Source organism: Heloderma suspectum, chromosome 2 (genome assembly GCF_057233095.1).
Source record: "Heloderma suspectum isolate Gila_16-S chromosome 2, 16-S_ref, whole genome shotgun sequence".
In the NCBI taxonomy this organism is placed as follows: Eukaryota; Metazoa; Chordata; class Lepidosauria; order Squamata; family Helodermatidae; genus Heloderma; species Heloderma suspectum.
In genome coordinates, this window is record NC_139459.1 from 283,024,494 (window position 1) to 283,031,769 (window position 7,276).

Sequence of the window (7,276 nt, forward strand, 5' to 3'; positions counted from 1 at the left end):
AAAATAGGACTTCCTAGGTATGCAGAAGTATATGTTTGTAAATGAAAGGAAAAGGCAACTTTTAAAAATCCCAAAGCATCCTGACAAGGACCAGTGAGATATTAGGGCTTATGAGGTATTGAAATGTCAGCTGAGGTAGGGGGAAGAAACTAGAAGGGAGGAGGAGGAGGAGGAGAAGGAATCTCTTTAAGCCTGTAACAGCCCACAGTAAAGATCCAGGATGGGAGAATAGAGGTAAGAGAGAAATACTCCCCTCCCTTCACAACATATGGATGCATCCTGGGCCATTTCTATGCAAGGCATTTATCATGTGCTTGTGATTGGCCACTCACAGAGGTTTGTGGGTCATTTGCATGATGTCATCAACCTCCAGGACTTCAGTGGTTTTTCCCTGTTATGCCACCTTTAAAAAGATTGAGGATAAGCTGGAATATTAAACAACAACAAAAACGCCATTTCTGCAGTGTGTAGAGCCAGTGTATCACAATAATTCCACCACTATGTGGCACTGTTTCATTGACAAATACAGAAAGCCCCATTAAGGCCACCGAGAAAGGGTGTTTTCATTACCAGGTCACGTTTGTCGTCTGGAGCAGTGTGCTGCAAAGTGGGGTGCGTGCACCCCACGGGGTGTGCAAGATGATCCATTGGGGTGCATGAGCCTCCTGACAGTTGAGCAGCCTCCTGCTACGCCAACAAGCTCCCATTGTGTGCAATGATGGCAGCGACAGGGGCAGCAGGATGGGACGGGAGCCGAGGGGGAAGCTCCGTGGCATTTCTCTCTCGGTTCCAGTCCTATCCTGCCTCTGCCGCAGCCATCGAAAGCATCTGTGCCAGTCACTGCCAGGCATGGCAGGGGAAGGCACAGTTGCTTGCTCAGCCGTGGCACTGGAGCAGCTGCCATCCTGCCAAAGGACAGCACATTTGCTGACCTTTTCTGTATGACAAGTGGCTGTCAGTAGTATGCTACCCAGCAGATATTGTTGAAAAAATACACACACTTAATCTGCCCCTTCAAGGTGAAGGTGACGTTTTAACAATGAGTGAGAAAGTAACTGCTTTTTGAAAGGAATTCATGCTATGGAGAGAGCATTTTGAAAATTGATGTCTGGAAATGTTTCCATCAGTATGTAATTTTGTTGCTGAAAAATGATATAAGTGTGTCACCTATAAAAACTCTCATATCTGCAGACTTTAAAAACTTTTCTAACCTGTTTAAAAATCTCCCAAAGAGTTTCAGTGGGTATTGATCCACAATACCCACTGGATCCACAGTTGGCTACAGAATCGGACTCAAAGAGTGCTTATCAATGGGACCTTCTCAAACTGGGGAGAGGTAACGAGTGGGGTACCGCAGGACTCGGTCCTGGGCCCAGTGCTCTTCAACATTTTTATTAATGACTTGGAGGAGAAGGTGCAGGGAATGCTGATCAAATTTGCAGATGACACAAAATTGGGAGGGATAGCTAATACTTTGGAAGACAGAAACAAAATTCAAAGTGATCTGGATAGACTGGAGCGCTGGGCAGAAAACAACACAATGACATTTAATAGGGGCAAATGCCAAGTTCTGCACCTAGGAAAAAGAAACCAAATGCACAGTTACAAGATGGGGGATACGTGGCTCAACCACACTACAAGCGAGAAGGATCTTGGAATTGTTGTCGATCACATGCTGAATATGAGCCAACAATGTGATGTGGCTGCAAAAAAGGCCAATGCTATTTTGGGCTGCATTCATAGAAGCATCGCTTCCAAATCCCGGGAAGTACTAGTTCCCCTCTACTCAGCACTGGTTAGGCCTCATCTGGAGTACTGTGTCCAGTTCTGGGCACCACACTTTAAGAAGGATGCAGACAAACTGGAGAGGGTTCAGAGGAGGGCAACAAAGATGATCAGGGGACTGGAAACAAAGCCCTATGAAGAGATACTGAAAGAACTGGGCATGTTTAGCCTTGAGAAGAGAAGACTGAAGGGAGATATGATAGCACTCTTCAAGTACTTGAAAGGTTGTCACAGAGAAGAAGGCCAGGATCTCTTCTTGATCATCCCAGAGTGCAGGACATGGAATAATGGGCTTAAGTTACAGGAAGCCAGATTCCAGCTGAACATCAAGAAAAACCTCCTGACTGTAAGAGCAATACGACAATGGAACCAATTACCTGGGGAGGTGGTGGGCTCTCCCACACTGGAGGCCTTCAAGACGAGGCTGGACAGCCATTTGTCGGGGATGCTCTGACTTGGATTCCTGCATTGAGCAGGGGGTTGGACTCGATGGCCTTGTAGGCCCCTTCCAACCCTACTATTCTATGATTCTATGAACCCATTTGTTAAAAATATAAAAATGCAACCCCTTCCAATTAGTTTGCAAGAACAACCAATTAACATCAGGGAAGATGGAAGTTTACTAGCTGCATTACAACAAAACTTTTTACATAGTTGGTGGTTGGGATTGAAAAATGGGTATCATGATTTAGTGAACGCAGCCAATGATGCCCTTCTTCCATTTGGATCTATATGTCTCTGTGAGGTGTCTTTTTCAGCTATGACAGCCATTAAAATCAAGTATTGAAATAAACTGAACTTAGAACCAGACCTTTGAATCGCAGTATCACAAAGTGTTCAACCAAGATTTTCAAAAATAATGAAGCATCTTCAATCATATTGCTCTCACTAAAAAAAAATATTAATAATGATGTTGTTTTTAGTGAAAAAACACTTTACTGTTAATAAACAAAATAATTTTAAAAATATTGTTTATTTCATCTTTATCTCATCCTTTTTAAATTTCTATTTTTGTGTATGTTTAATAATATGCATAATATATTAGTACAGTAGTACATGTATATAATATATAAATAAATATACATATATTGGGGGGGTGCTCAAAAATTTTTTACTGGTGGGGTGTGCGATCAAAAAGGTTTGGAGAACACTGGTCTAAAGGAGCTGATCCTAATTGCTCCACAGAAACAGAAGCAAAATCCTCCAGCAGGGCTGTGGGATTTTCCATTAATGTAGAGACACCCCTGGAGGGGGTAGGGAATTCACTGCAACATTTTGTTGTAGGTCCCATTTGTACATTCTATTAGGGTGCAATCCTATGGCCGCTAGTCAGTGGCTAGACAGCCATAGGATAGGTCAGTTCCCTGAGAACAGGCCTCCATCCTCTCCCACACTGCTTCATAGGCAGTGCAGATCAGCCCCGTCCTCCATGCTCATAAGACAAGAGCGGAGTGGCGAAAAGGGGGCATTCCTGGGGGCAGGGCGGGGTGGGCAGAAGTGCCATTCTGACCCTTCCTATGCATCATCCAGTGTCTCCCCACCCCACTCCAACTTCCTAGGACTGACAGCCGAAATCTGCTGTCTAGCTGCTAATGCAGGGCGGCTGAAGCGTGGGATGGGGACAATCCCCTCCACGCTGCTCCTGCCCTGCATGGATAGGCGGTCACCTCTGAGTTTGGAGGCGGCCGCCTATCCCCATAGGATTGTGCCCTTAGAGATTTAATACAATTGTTTGATTTCATATACCAGAGTTCGTATCAGATAGCAACAATATTCTAGGGTATGGCAGTAGTGAGTGTGGCCAAAGCCTAAAATAAGCACAGCCAAAGTAACATTCTCCATCTCCCCTTCTCTCCCCGTTTCTCATGCTTTCTCTCCCCTTCTTTCTCTCTTCCCCTCCCACCCCCCTCTCTATAGGGTTTTTTAAACAGAGTGGGAAATATTATGTTTTTTACTTGACTCCAGTATCAACAGCTGCCATTTTCATTATCAATGTTAATCAATTATCATTATCAATCAATTATCATAATCAATGTAAGATTATCAATGTTGTGATTAGTGTGATTTCAGAACAGCTTGGCATGGGTTTGGGGTATGTGGTAGAATGGGATTTATATACCTCAGATATTTTCCTGCTGCTGCTTTTTCCCTTGCAAAAACATCATAAATAACCCAATTTGCAGCCACCACCAGGTGAAGCAGAATGCTGGTTAAGCCTCTCTCACTTAAGACTCCTAAGTCCACAGTAGCCCCTTAGATGCACCTCTTGCCTGCTCTCAGAGTATAGCCTGACAATAAGAGCCCTGCTGGATCTCATGGAAGACCTATCTTGGCCAGCATTCTGCTTCTACAGTGGCCAGCCAGATGCCTGTGGGAAACCCACAATAAGGACATCAGTGCAACAGCACCCTCCTGCTCATGTTCCCCAGCAACTGCTGTATATAGACATACTGCCTCTAATACTGGAGGTAGCATAGTAATCGATAGCCTTATCCACCATGAATTTGTCTAATCTCCTTTTAAAGTCATCCCAAGTTGGTGGCCATCACTACATCTTGTGGTAACAATTTCCATAGTTTATGCATTATGTGAAGAAGTCCTTCCTTTTATCTGCCCTGAGCTTCATTGGATGACCCTGGGATCTAGAATTATGGGGAAGAAAAATTCCCTATCCATGCCATGCATAATTTTATGCACTTTTATTATGTCCCGTCACCCCACTTACCCACCATTTTTTAACAAACTAAACTTTCCCAGACATTGTATCCATTCCTAAGGGAGTTGCTCCAGCCTCTTAAATCATTTTGGTTGCCCTCTTCTGCACCTTTTCCAGCTCTACAATATCCTCTGTGAGATGTGGTGACCAGTGTTCCAAGTGCAGTCACTCCAAATTTGCATCAAGGCATTACAATGTTGGCAGCTTTATTCTTGAGCCCTTTCCTAATGATCCCCAAATTGGAAATTGTTTTTTTTTCTTTTTCTTTACTGTCTCTGCATACAGGTTTCATGTTTTTATCGAGCTATCCACCACAACTCCAGGATCCCTTTCTTGATCAGTCTCTGCTAGCTCAGACCCCATCAGTGTATATGCAAAGTTAAGATGTTTAGCCCCACAGTGTATTACTTTGCACTTGCTTACATTGAACTACATTTGCCATTTGAATGCCCATTCCCCCAGTTTGGAGAGATCCTTTTGGAGGGCTCCACTGTCCCTTTCTGTTTTAACTACCTTATGTAATTTAGTGTTATCACCAAACTTGACCACCTCACCCCTAACTCCAGGTCATTTATTAACATGTTAAAAGCACTAGACCCAGTACAGATCACTTAAGGACCTGTTTACATCCCTTACTTCTCCATTTGAACTGTCCATTTGTTCCTACTCTTGTCTTTCTGTTCTGTAACCAGCTCCTGATCAATAAGAGGACCTCTCCTCTTATTCCATGGTGACTAAGTTTGCTCAGGAGTCTTTGATGAGGTAGTTTGTCAAAAACCTCTTGGAAGTTCAAGTGAACAAGTGTCTACTGGATCACTCCTATCCATGAGCTTGTTGACACTTTCAAAGTACTCTAAAGGGTTAGTGAGGCAGGACTTACCTTTGCAGAAGCCATGTTGATTTTTCTTCAGCAAGACTTGTCCCAGAAGTATTGGATTACAATTCCGAGCACCCCTGACCACTGGCTATGTTGCCTGGGGCTGATGACTGTTGAAGTCCAAAATATTTGAATAACACCAGGTTGGAGAAGTCTGCTCTAGGCAAAGGGGCAAGCAAGCTAGCCAGCCCCAAAGAAAGTAGGAATAACCTTGCATTTCACTGTCCTAACTAAACCACTTCCCTTTACCTACTGCACACCAACTCCAGGGCTGGCAAGTTATCCCTCCCTCATCAAAGTAATGTTGGGGGAATGGGAGGGCTTTGGATTCAGTGGATCCAACGCCTCCCTTGATCTGGCCCAGGACATGCCCTTGCTGTCATTACCGCCACTGAAATACCAATGGCAGAGCAGCAAAGGCTTCCATGCCAACAGGGAAGCTTACAAGTGTGGACCTCCCTCTCTGCAGGCAGAGCAGGATATTCCTGCTACCCTGTGGCCCCAGGACACCCACCCAGGGACCATAGGATAGCAGCCTAGTAGGCACTGAAAGATCCATCTTCCATACATTAGTCTAACCCCCCTTCAAAACCATCTAACTAGTTGCGATTATGTCATCTCCTGGCAGAAATGTCCATAAAACTTAGGCAACTCATTGGGTGAAGAAGTGTGGTGTGATGTAGTAGTTAGAATGTGGGACTGTGACTGGGGACAATCACATTCACATCCCCATTCAGCCACAAAGCACATGGGGTGACACTTGGCCAGTCATGATCTCTTAACCTAACCTACCGCACCAGGTCATTCTATCAGAAAAGCTGTAGCGGGGGGGGGGGAGAGGGGCCGGGGGGGAGAGGGGCCATGTGTGCTGACTTCAGCTCCTTGGGGCAAAAGAGGGGAGGTAATTGAAATAAGTAAGTATTCATTTTGACTCATATTACAAGAGGCAGAAAACTTCCCTCTATCCATTTTGTTTTTCTTCTTTGCTGCCCCTCAAAAAGCAACTACCCTAGAACTATGGCTTTTCTACACAAGACTGTTAATCTGCTGCACCTACTTTTGATTTTGTCACAGAACTGAGATCTGAGAACTACACAAGAAGCATTTCCTTCCCTGCTTTTCTGCTACATAACCTCTAGGTGGCACTGTAGTATAATGGAATAGCACAAATACACAAGAGGAAATTGTGCTTTCTTTCACCATCTGATATGAAACCCCATTTTCCCTGCTCTAAAAAAAACTCGCAGAAAGTGCTGTTTACAAATAGAGGGGAAATGGGAGGGTCATGACATCATGTTAAGAACCAGTACACAACCATGAGAAGGGAATGACAGATGCATAACAAATGCCTCATGTGGAAAAGTTCTTAGTCTCCATAACAAGCCTATAAATTGCACAATCAACAAAAAACCTCAAACCAATAGACTTATTTGTTCATTTCTTTAAACTTCTGATCCTGTGAATGATTTACAGACATCTTTTTGTGTTGGTTGAGACTGTGGCTTTAATAGATTGTTGTTTTAAAAAAAGTTCTGTATGCTTTATCAGCATTCATGTGTCAAGGTTTCAGATGTGAAACTCTGTATCTAAAGGTTCCTGGACTTTCTTCTGAAGTTGAAATCTTTGAAATGCAGCTGGCCAAAAACAGTTGAGATAAATAGGTTTATATATTCAAAAGATCACTGTTTGCAATGATGCAGAAGAAAACTTAGGACCTATTTCATCTGAGGTCTAAAGGTTTGGGCTGTTCTGATCATTGATCCTGGTCCATTAAAAAAAAATGCCCAGGGTGGGGCTGGAGGGTTTCTTTGATTTCACTGTCAATAGATGTGTATCTCCGAACTGCACCTTTTGGTTCCCAGTTTTCTTGGATTGTGTGTTTTCATATTAGATGCAGT